This window comes from Misgurnus anguillicaudatus, chromosome 25 (genome assembly GCF_027580225.2).
Source record: "Misgurnus anguillicaudatus chromosome 25, ASM2758022v2, whole genome shotgun sequence".
Lineage (NCBI taxonomy): Eukaryota > Metazoa > Chordata > Actinopteri > Cypriniformes > Cobitidae > Misgurnus > Misgurnus anguillicaudatus.
The window spans coordinates 26,463,615-26,476,602 of record NC_073361.2 but is presented as its reverse complement, the minus strand read 5'-3'; the positions used below and the strand labels follow the sequence as shown (position 1 = coordinate 26,476,602).

The following is a 12,988-nucleotide window of genomic DNA, read 5'->3' as shown; positions in this document are numbered from 1 at the left end:
TAGAAAATATAAAAGAATACATCAGAAAAAATTGTATAAACCAATACTTACAGTGACAAAGTAACGCAAGCACCAAATCTAACCCTAAACCGAAGCGACAATGGTTTGAAAATAGGAAAAAGCAGTTGAGTAACCAATCCGTGAGAATGCCACGGAAAAGAAAGTCCGTGGCAGGGCCACGGAAATATGCGGAGATCCGTGAGAATGTCACGGAAAAATGAGCAAAAAATTCCGTGACTATCCCACGGAACTTTGTGAGATCATGTTGGTTTTGATGTAAAAACCTGGCAACCCAGGTTGGTCTAGTTTCACACTTATTCTATCAAACCCCGGCACACTTACGTTAAAACTCACGTCATCACCAGTGCGCCTGTACAGGGGAAGTAATACACAACGCGAAACAATATTTTTTGTTTTTTAATATGTTTGTGTTATCATGCATAGCAGAGCGACAGCTGTGCATATGTGCTTTGGCATGTGTAATTCATCAGTTGTCATGGTATTCGTGGATTGTGGAACTAATGATTGACATCATTGACTAAAACACATGTTTAGCTTACTTTGCTTCCTGGACAGATGCGCAACCGAGTCCGAGGTGCTTTCACAATTACGCAAAGCGCGCCACAGTTCCAATGCAACCGAGCTCAGACCACCTTCTTCTGGTAGTCCCGGGTTCAGTACGCTCCCAGATTCGCTCCGGGCTCCGCATGACAGCTTTCACATTACAAGTTTTTAATGAGAACTGTTTTGAAATAAACTTCCAGTGTGAAAGCCCTCTTAGTATCTGCTTGTTTGCTTTGATGTCTATATGCTAGTGCCCCTTTTAACATTGAAAAAAATCCCCTATTTACACATTTGGGAACATTATCTTTACTTTATATCCTAATGATGTACTGGTAAAGAAAAATTTATAATTTATAATTTATAATGTATAATGTATTATTGGTTTTTGCAACAAATATACCCATGCAAACTTAAGACTCGTTTTGTGGTACAGGGCCACATTTAAATTTTTCTACTTCTGGGATCAAGGGTCAAGAAACATTGATGACTCATGCTGCACTTACTAATTTCGTCCAATCAAATGCTCTCTTTTACAAACTGTCCCTCCTTCTAACACTGCTTAATTTTACCAGCAATGATAAGTAGCTTTTGGGTTTAAAAAGTGGACTTTTAATATGTCAAAAAAATGTGTCAACAAAGGAAAGAAGCCCGTGCCAATCATAATAAAAAAAAAAACTGTATGAATTTTCTCGTTGAATTAAACTTGTTTGGTTTAGATGTTAAAACAGGCCTTCAGGTCCACAGCAGTTCAATTAAGTGAAATTTAGGAGAGCTAACTGTTATCAAAATTATCTAAATTATTTCACAAAACTCAATAACCAATGTGAGCGATGTGAACAAGTCTTTAAACTTAAGCTTACTTTTGCAGCTATGACACCAGAGTCAACACGACTGTGGAAAACTCAGTGTACGGCAGGGCACACGGAGGGCACGTTCGGTTGGAGTTTAGATCTAATAACAGAGTGTGCTCGCCCATTCTGACTGACATTCAATTTACATGATTACAGACAAAGTGCAAGTCAGAGATTTTTTAATTAAATTTCCCTCCCTCGTCCTGCTACGCTGTTCTCATCTAACTGAGTGGCATTAACAAATGTTTTATTTTATGTTGCTCAAACAATAAAAACACAATGGTATGGAAATTGATAATTATTGCACTGTCTGAGCTTGTGGGTGACAAGGAAATATTGCATCTGGAAGCAGAGATATTTGGGAAATAACGTGCGTGGGCACCGCATTCATGGAACGTTCACTCAGCGAGCCACCGAAGTCTGCGATTTGAATAACTCAATAACGGCGCTCGCACACACATATGCGCTTTACACTGCGAAAATCAAACTTCAGCTCTTTTGACAATGATGTGGGACAAAAACATAGCAGATATCGAAATATGACAATCAACTTAAAGTACACGCTGCTTAGAACTGATGGTTGAGCTGCCTGTGTGTGAAACTTATCTGTGAAGTGAGTGTAGGGCTGTCAGAATGATTAAATAATCGTCTCATCACGATTGTTTCATCCATTGCGATGATTTCAGTTCACCGCAATGATTGCAAAGCTCTCTAAAAAACACAAGGGGGAGCTGCAACGGCTGTATAAACGAGACCGTATCTCACGGCGCTCCTTAACTTACAGTGTAACACGAGAAATTCAATACTGTGGAAAACACAGCAGTTAAACAAATGCTCCAAAACTTTGATAATTACTATGAACTGCCAGGTAAAACATACATACATGTATCCAAAACAGCAATTCCAAATTTAGGGAAGTGAAGGATGCTATTCCGATTGATCTGTAAGGAATAGATTTTTTGCAGCCACTACAGACATGTGGTCCAGTACTAATACGATCTTAGTAGGATTGGCTACTATTTAAGGCCTGCTCTGGTATAGTCAGTTTATTTTGATAGCATTTTTTTATTTTTAGGCACTTTATTGTGTTTATTTCTTATGAAGAATTTCCAGTTTTTGGTAAATATATTCATAAAATAATTATTTATTATTATTATTATTAATATGTTATGTCTATTAATATTAACAACCATGTAAACCTGCAAAACATTTAATTTAAATAATCACAAAAATGTGTGAAATTTATTTCAGGAAAAAAACAAAGAATGTATGTTAATTAAATGTCAAAGCAATAAAACAGGCAATTAATCGTCATAATCGTCAAAGCCCTAAAACAGACAATTAATCATCATAATCGTCACAATATATTAGACAATTAACCGTCAGACAAATTTCATAATCGTGACAGCCCTACGTAAGTGTTTTCTTCAACCATCCCTAGTTTTGACCCAGCATACTTTTCGAAAAAAAATACTCACTTTAAAGCTGCAATTCATAACTTTTGCCTCTCTGTCGCCATCTTTGTTTGAAACAAAAATCAGACACAGTCAATCACTTTAAATCTAAACCTAAGACTTTTCTCTTTAACAAAGCATTCACATAATTTGTCTAGTAAATTATAGTTATCTCGCAATAGTTAGCCTGTACAGAACAAAGCATTCACATACCTCGTCTGGGTAATATACTAACCCCGCAATAGTTAGCCTGTCTGGAACCAAGTTGATTTAACGCTCGCTTGTAAAGTTTATTCATAGCTGCTGTATTTTGATACTTATGTTGTCTGTCGATTTTTCTGTGTTTTCCCCTGCTTCTATTAATGTAAAGCTGCTTTGAAACAATTACCAATTGTAAAAAGCGCTATATAAATAAAATTGAATTGAATTGAAATATAAAAATGCAGGTCACTTTTTGTACATATCTTTACGTTTGCATAAATAATTGTATTGTAACCATTGCATTGTGAATCGTGAAAGGTTCAGACAGTTCTGAACACTGTTAATGTACATACCCAATAACCTCTTATATTTATTTTATACCACAAAGTTACAAATTGCATGTTTAAACACTTCGTTGATGTACAAACTAAATCAACTAGTGATAATGTATACAATGTCCAATACTTACATTTAAGAAAACATACGAACCCCCAGTACATAAAAGTGCCCATACAGTAGATGAAGAAATGCTGACAATGTCATGAATGAACAGTTAGGACAGTCGCAACAAGAAGATGAATGTTCCTCAAGAGATTTATAAATGTTCATTTAGCGTAAGTGTGATTAATAAGACTCATTATGTATAGTGTTATGACACGCTTCGTGTCAAGCCTCTGATTTGGTTTTGGGGATTCCTATCAATATTAATTCTCCACGCGATAAATGACTGCGGCTTACATCCCCTCAGACCCTAAAGACATGGAGAGGAAGGCCAGCTGTACGCAAAATCTCATTAATGAAAAGCGTGACAGAAAGTGTCCCGTTTCGAGTTAAAAACCATTCAGATGATTCCAGCGCCCCTCGTACAGCACGCAGCCAGCTGAGCGGGCATAAAAAGCCCTTTGTGTTTTCCTTTATACATTAAGAAGCATGGAAAGCAAAAAAGGACTTATTGCGGGTTTCTATTAACATTGTAATCTCATCCCCTTTGCCTGAATGGATTAGGCGCAGAATGTGGTGCTGTAATTCCTGTATTGGAGGCTAAATCCTGTAAGAAGGGAATTGGGGTGGCATTGAGGGGGGTGTTTGTGTATGTTCCACCAAATACAAGTCATTGATCACTTTACCCTTTTGCCACTCAAAACGTAGTTGCGAGTAGGGAGGTGGGCCTCCATATCTGCTCAGACAGCAACAATCGATAGCCGCGTTGATCCGTGGCGTGTAATTGTACCATGTAATTAGTGATGAGCACTTGCACACTACTTAAGGCTAAAGTCCATGCTGAAGTAATGCTTTTGCATATCAAGCATCCTTTAGGCCGGCATCCAATGAAATCAAGATCATAGAGTAGATCACCATCAGAGACTAAATCTATAAGAAATGTGCCAACATCTCCAAGTGGATTGGAACAACATACTTGTAAAGTACAGTAATGATGTTTTACAGTAATTATGTTTTCAAGTATAATGACATGAGTAGATTTAATTAATTAACTTCGATTAACTCAATCGAATAAATCAATATTTGAAGTGACTTGTGTGACTAAACATTGCCTTCAAAGGAAATCTACACCATCTTCAAATAGTTTACTATGTTCCTACCTCAACTTAGATGAATTAATTCATACCTATCTTTTTTCAACGTGTGCACTTTTAATCTTTGTACAACACTTCTTAAATGTGTTAGCATTTAGCTTAGCCCCATTCATTCCTATGGCTCCAAACAAAAGATTTATTTCGTGCCACCATACTTACTTGTGTAAATACTCATGTAACAGTCTTTAAATAGAGAAAATATGGAAGTGTTTGGTGGCTTCTAAATTCATCCCTGTTTGGAGCCATCGGAATGAATGGGGCTAGGCTAAATGCTAACACATTCACGACGCGCTGTACAAAGATTAAAAGTTCATGCATTGAAAAAAGCTAGGGATGTATTAATTCGTCGAAGTTGAGGTAAGAACATAGTAAAATATTGAAAAACAGTGGTGTTTTCCTTTATAACAGCTTGCCCTTGGCATACTTGCATGTAGGTTGTATTCATTTAAAAAAAATCAGTGCTTTAATATGGAAATTCTCCAAATGTTTCAGTGTTTTGTATTACTAGATTTAGATGTCTTAATGTGTATGTATGTAGGGATGCATTAAATCTCTGTTCTCCCACATTATGGTTAAGATTGAATGGGTAAAAAGACAATAATAGCCAATGTTTGCATCATAACAGACATTCAGACAGAGATAGTCAGGCGTTTTTAACTAAACATAATAAACTAATCGTAATCATGACTAAAATGATTTATAAGAAATATAAAGACTGGAATCTTAATAGACTTGAAAGTCCTACCAAGAATGTCTCCAGAAATGATTTTTTGTACCATAGTAAAAACATAATTACTAAGTATAAAAGCTTCAAAGAACCCTAATATCACTTAGAAAAAAAAAACGTTTAGTGCCCAATTGTGATAATTTGCCCATAATTTATTCATCTAATGAGTGTGGGGTCGAGACTAGATTCGAGGAAGACGCAAGATGATTGTGCTATGAAAGAAAATCTATTTAAGATATTCAGTTTACACTCCTTCCGCGGACCTTCGCGCTGACCCGGCTCTGAACAGGAATTATGAAAGCCAATTTGAATTATTTAACGAATTCCAGAAAGGATTCAAATTAAGATTTTCCCTCTCCATCCTTTTCTCTTTCATCATGTCTCATTAAAGCAATTAGCTCTGATGCCTAATAAACTAGAAGCAGTTTTAAATATAAAAGCCCAAGTCAATGACAGAGAACAGAGAAAAATACAAAACAGGGTCACACATAGATGGAGTTGTACAGTCGACCTGTGCATATAATCTACAAGTTTCTGTATGACTTTGGAGATTACCAGCATTAAAGTATACCAATATACATTTACATTTATGCATTTGGAAAATGCTTTTGTCCAAAGAAACTTGTAAAGTGCATTACAAGGTAGGCTATACATTTTATATTATCAGTATGTGTGTTCCCTGGGTTCAAACCCTTGGCATTGCTAGAGCAACGCACAGACTGATATACTGTACATAATGGCATTTTTCATGCAATATAAAGACCAGAGACAGCTGGCGAATTCTCTTCCGAGGGGCGCGAATTCAAAATGTGTGTTTGTAGTCTGATGTGTGTTGCTTGTCATGTCATATGTGTTTGGTGTGTCATGTGAACCTATGGGCATCATGCATCAAAATACATACCTGCTGCACACGCGTCGAAAGGGTTTACGATAAAAGAGACGCTCACGTTCACAAAATACTCACAAGAAACTAAATTAACACTAAACTCTGATTACAAATAAGATTAAACCCATTTGAAGCGTCTGCAGCAGGCACGTATTTTGACATGACATGTGATGCACATAGGTTAACATGACGCGCCGAACACATATTTTGACATGACGAGCCAGACACGATGGGCTAAATACTAAATATAATGTTTTGACGAGCATCGCATTGTGCGCCCGCAAAAAAGTCGTCACTGGCCGCCACTGATAAAGACAGAGTAACATTAAAGTTTTTCCCCCCAGTTTCACAGACAAGGCTTCAGTCCTAGACTAAAACACATATTTGAGCTGTCTCAACTGAAAATAACTTGCAATGACAGATCTTAAAATTTGCCAGTGCCATTGATACACATACACACAATGAATGTCTTTTTCTAAGGCATGTTTATGAAAGATGCTTAAACATCTTAATTTAACTATTAAGTCCTAATCCTGGCTTTAGCTTAACCTTGTCTGTGAAACCAGGCCATAGTGTACCAGTTTATAATCAACAACAGATTTTCATGTCTATATTCATCTACCATTCACAAAATGTTATCAAATCTCTTGGGGTCACTTTTGGAATTAGACGTCATTAGTCTAAACATGCTTCAAAATGCTTTCTTAGCGTTAGCAGGTGCTATGAACGATTGCAGCCATTTTAGTAACTTCAACTACATGCCCTCTCCTCAATAAAAAAACAACTTACAAAATAAAAGTGTTGACTGGCTGTTTAGTTTTCAGGCTGTTTAGCGAGTAATTTGACAAAGGCTGTTTCTCAATATGCGTTCTTCAGCGTTTTTGCGTCCTTGTGGTGCGGTTTTTCAGGATGCCTATTTCAGAAAAAATCTGCCGGTGAACTGGTTTATTTTTGCGTGGTACTCTATAAATTTAATTTACAGCTTTAACTCTTTCCCCGCTAGTGACGAGTTATCTCGTCAATTCAAGGCATGGTGCAAAAATGCTTTAGAACTGAGTCGGGCTGAATAACAAAACAAACTTGTAGCCTATTAGCAGAAAGAGTCTTCTCATTATGCGGCGGAGAGAGTGTTCAGTGCGCATGTCTGACATTAGCGGAAAGCGACTGAAAGATTGACATGGCGGATAAAAACGAATAGAGTAAGCTGTCTGCCGAGTGAAAAAAGGCTCACGAAGAAGCAGGACCTGTGTGAATATAAGATCAGTTTTTGAGCGCTGGAGAGAACTAAAGGAGCGGGAAGACCTGCGATCGGACGCTGAGGTTGCTATTTTCCTTCTTAATAGGTGAGTAACGTTGGTTTTGCTTTGTTTCACAGAACTAATATATGCCGTATTTTGCATGATTATGCCTGTGTGTGGCGGAGCTATCAATAAAGGGGAAAGACCAATTTGGGATAGGCATGTTTGTTTAGGTGATTTCAAATATCAACATTGGCTTTTAGAGATTGTGTACCCCCCTTTAAAGGTGCAGTGTGTAATTTTTAGAAGGATCTCTTGACAGAAATGCAAAATAACATAAAAAACTATATTATCAGGGGTGTATAAAGACCTTTTTATAATGAACCGTTATGTTTTTATTACCTAAGAATTAGACGTTTTTATCTACGAACACAGAGGGTCCCCTTACGTGGAGGTCGCCATTTTGTGCCGCCATGTTTCTACAGAAGCCCTTAACGGACAAACTTTTTTACTAAGTTGTCTCTTACGATGACATGTTTTACTGGTGGTGGCTACTGTAGCTTCTCTATGCGTTTCAAAAGCGAGGGGTGAGCGGTGGATTGAGCCGTGGGTTGCAATTCGCAACCTCACCACTAGAAGCTAAAATTTACACACTGCACTTTTAAGAGTAAACATTTCCCTGCCAATTACGCTTTCCTGACGAGTTTTTATGATAATCTGTAATACTGTTATTATCCACTAGATGGCTCTTACCCAATTTATTTAAAAAAATTAATACATTTTAAACTGTGTATGTTTTGATAACCATTCTGAATCTAATCTCGAACAAAATGCCTTTACAAAAATGCAATTATTTCAGCTTTTTGCTTAGAATTTTTAAAGAGGTTATTAAAAGACAACAAATGAAAATAGGATGAAACGTTTTTTTCCCCCCGTTTTGTTTGTTTGAAAGCAGAGGAACTGTTCATTCATTTGATATACTTGTATGTTTATATAGAAAAAACATTTCATGGAAGGCATTTTGTAAACCTTTGTGAAAACCACAAAAAATTATGGCAGGCATCTTTTTTTTTAAAGGCTGGCGGGGAATGAGTTAATATGTAACCTTTCTTGCAATATTATAACTCCTTAAACTAGTACTGCTGGCAATTTTTGAGCTAATTAGCTAGAATTTTGTCAATGTGTCCCGTTCATACCTGACATCAAATCCCGACAAAATTCATTCTGTTAAATTTACAGCAATTTTACAGCAGCAGCTTTTTTAATATGGCTTTTTTTACTCTCCATTCTTTTTTCCACACCCATCTTGTCCTTTCTAATACTCAATGTAAAAACATTAGCTTTTGCTTCCAGCATATATACCTGCCCTTCACAGAACCAGGGGATCATAATGCAATCTGGAGACTCATTAAATTGGATTAGACTGTACAGACAGATTATTAAACGAAAACCATCAGTAAACAGCAGCCTTATCTGCAAAAACAAGGGCACTTCAAGTGTGTCTCGACGGCTATCTCTGCAAAACTCTGACTTGTTTTTGTTTGGTAGATTATCTCCAACCTCAACCTGGGCTATTGAAGCAGAAAGACAAATATTGGTACGGCCCCGGTCAGCTAATAGCTTCAACTCGAACCGGATTCTGTACGAGCCGTCGCCTGCAGGGAAGTGTAGCGAAATCACCTCACCCACAATGTGCGCCGGTGCCCTAAGGGGGGGACAGAAAATGCGCAGGCACCTGAGCCCTGACGGAGCGAGATAACATTGCGCCGAATGTTTCCGAGAGCTCATTTGGAAACTATAGACATCCAGCTATCGCGGATACCCTGTAAAATAAAGTTTACAGCCCCTCTGGCATCCGAATAACTCCGTAGGACAATTATGATGCCGCTTCCAGGCCCTACAAAAGATATTTTAGGGTACACTAAAGCGTTCATTGCTTTTTCTTTACGAAGGAGATAAGTCTGCATCAGACGATCCATACGGAATATCACGAGCCACTTCACAGACTCAGCATTCCCGCGGACCTCTGACATTTATTGGTAAATTGACAGAAAGAAATGCATCGCAAGAGGAAATACAAGAAAGCGGCTCTCGTTTCACGGGGCGAAAAGCACACTGAGGCATTATGTATATCAGAATTTGCTGCAAAATCCACATTAAAGGACAACGCAAACTCCCTTGCATTTCATCCCCTGATGTTTACATCAATATTCTGGATGCTGCGCTCTTGCACGACAACAATATTTGCACAAGCGTAGCAGGGTAACAGATACTACGTATACTCTTGATACAGTAAAATCACATGCCATATGTTCAATCTATAGCACAGAGACTTTATGAATTACATCAGACCTGCGATCCATCCCCATTGATTAGAATGATAAATTAGGCAGCTGTACTTAGCAACAGTGCTGCCAGCAGGGAGTAGATAATCTCAGCTACAAAACACCTCCATCTTGTCATGTCTCTACATCAAACAAGCGAAAGGCTCGGTTGCCTTTAAAGGACAGACGAGGCATAGCAGCCACCTGCCAAAAAACACAAACCGCTGCGTCGCACGCTGGTCCGGGGAGATATTCCTGAGACTTTGATGGCATGTGCCTGGAATCGTAAGATAATTACGTTCGAGTGTTTGCGAGAGTGCGCGCGTAACTCCTCGTCTTATGATGACATACAACCATAGGAAGGCGAAAGACCAGGCCTATTTTTAACCAGCGTTATTTCTAGGTAACTAATTAAATGCAAGCGGATTAATGACACTGACCACATTCAAAAGGTCACTGAGGTAGATGCAAATCTCTGGAAGGCTCTTAAAAAACACTGGGATAACATGGATACAAATCACACAAACTTGTGGAGTCCATGTCGGTGGAGTGCATAAAATCCAAAATTAGGATCATTAAATTCATATAAACTTTTATACTTAAACTGTAAATTTTATATTATTTGTGACCCTGGACCACAAAACCAGTCATAAGTCACACTGGTTTATTTGTAGTAATAGCCAACAATACATTGCATGGGTCAAAATTATCGATTTTTCTTTTAGGCCAAAATTTATTAGGATATTATGTAAAGATCATGACCCATGAAAATATTTTGTACATTTTCTAACGTAAATATATCAAAACTTTATTTTTGTGAGTGGATGCAGAAAGGAAAAGCTATAATAAAAAGCTATTATACATCAATTGAAAGATATTTATTTATTAGCTATTCATACTTTTAGATAATGTATAAATCTCAATATCAAAGACGAACCCTTTTGACTGGTTTTGTGGTCCAGGGGGTTACAGTACCAAAAACGTGAATAAAATAGAAAATAAATAAAACACAAGTATTTTCCATAGACTTCTAGACCCACTGAATATTGTCATGCTCCTATAAAAGCTTTCCTAGTGTGGGTTTGAGAGCATATGTGTGTGGGCAAATCCAACGTGAGTTTTCATGCTTGTGGCCCAGAACACAGCTGTTGATTTCTTAACAAGGCCAAACGAAAGGTTAAAAAGCAGCTACCGAAGAAAACCAAACAGATGGGGCCGGAGCCAGGAAACAGCCCTGCTAAATCTGGAAACATCAAGTCCATCTTTTCTACTGCTATTTGGTTGGAGAAAAACCTATTGAGGTGCAGGTCAAAAGATGAAGGTTGAGGGTTAGAACGGAGACACACCTCGCAGCCTTTCTCCGGGTTCCCCTTCCAGCGCTTTATCTCTGGTTTCTTCTCCGAGTAAAGCCCAGTGTACGTCTGCACCCGTCGGTTCAAGGCCAAAATATTCTAATGGAGAAAGAGAGAGTACAAGGCAGGTTAATGTAGTTTAATATTATGCATAGATTGCGATACACTGAGGCTTCAACTTGTAGTTGAATTTGTGTGTGTGTGTGTGTGTGTCTGTGTGTGTGTGTCTAACAACTCCCACACACATTCTTGTACTTGAACGAATGTGAATCTCGGCAAGGACATTTTCAACGCTTTGGGAAATCGTTGTGCTCAAAGTTTCACAGCTGAACAATTAAGGGAGTTCTGAGGACGAATCATAAAGACTGCCAACAGGCTGTCTTTAAAGAATCAAGAGCGTTTCCAGATGTCTGTCATTCCTCAACGAGAGCGCCACAGCATCTTTTCACACTAGAGAGCTGACCTTGAAACTCATTTACTTTTCAAATATGTAATGCTTCTGAAAAACACACATGCACGCTTCCATTCAGATTATTTCAACTCACTCTTGTCCTTAACATCATGAAAGGATTTAAAGAATTTCAAAGAGGTTGTGTTTGCTAAGGTATGTTGTTACCTTAGACTTAGGGTCAGGTATATCAAGTTTTCTCTAGAACTCTGTGCTCTGTACCCTGACTAGTGCTGCACAATTAATCGCATCGCAATTGCAATCGCAATCGCAATGTCAGCCTGTGCAATTATATGACAGCAAAATGTTGCAATTATATTAAATAAATAAATGTGTGGACTTGTTAACACAAACTTTCTGATAACAGTTTGATGATTTTCCTTGCTGCTTAAAAAAAGAAAGAAAAACGAACAAAAAAGGCAGTGCACGTGTGGCATGCACGTGTGTGGTGTGTGTCGCCACTTATACCAGAGCGAAGATGGATGCAGAGGAGGTTGACAGTGATCTGGTAGCTAAAAAAACTCTATGTCTGTTGTATGGCGGTATTTTGGATTTAGGATTACTGACACTGAGCAGTTGCTACATCACGTGGCAATACGAAAACATTTCTAGTTTTACAAATACACATTTAAGCTAAACTGTGTGTGGATTTTCCTTAAAACCCATCAAGTTGACTCATGATACCATTTAGTATAATCGCAATCGCACATCGCAATATTAGCATCAATAACCGCAATGGGAAAAATTACCCAAATCGTGCAGCCCTAACCCTGACAAACGCAACACCCAAGCAACCATCCACAACACCCTGGAAACCAAACAGCAACACTCAGACAACCACCCACAACACCACAGAAATGATGCACCAACACACAGGCAACCACCAAAAACACCCTAACAACCAAACATCAATGCACAGGCAAACACCCGCAACACCCTAGAAACAGCACAGTAACACCCAGGCAACCAGCCACAACACCTTTGAAACAGCACAGCAATGCCCAGGCAACCACCCACAACACCCTAACAACCACTTAGCAACGCCCAGACACCCACTCACAACACCCTAGCAATTAAATAGCAATGCCCAGGCAACCACCCATGACACCCTGGAAATTACACAAAACTGCCTAGGCAACCACCCTCAACCCTCTAACAATCACTCAGCAATGTCCAGGCAACGAACCACAACACCCTAGAAACAGCACAGCAACGCCCAGGCAACCACCCCCAACACCCTTACAACCACTCAGCAACCCACAGGCAACCAGCCACAATACCCTAACAAAATGGTAAATGGACTGCATTTATATAGCGCTTTTAACAGACCTATAGCCATCCAAAGCGC

The 12,988-nt window shown here is 38.5% G+C and overlaps 1 protein-coding gene across 8 annotated transcripts in view; it reads right to left on the bottom strand.

Moving 5' to 3' along the window:
- Positions 1–12,988, bottom strand: part of LOC129426138 (dihydropyrimidine dehydrogenase [NADP(+)]) — a 235,502-nt gene that overhangs the window by 203,284 nt on the left and 19,230 nt on the right. For all 8 annotated transcript variants that reach the window (XM_073864234.1, XM_073864235.1, XM_073864230.1 and 5 more), the window contains exon 2: positions 11,187–11,291. The gene's annotated coding sequence lies outside the window, so the exon portion shown is untranslated. The remainder of the gene's footprint in view (positions 1–11,186; positions 11,292–12,988) is intronic.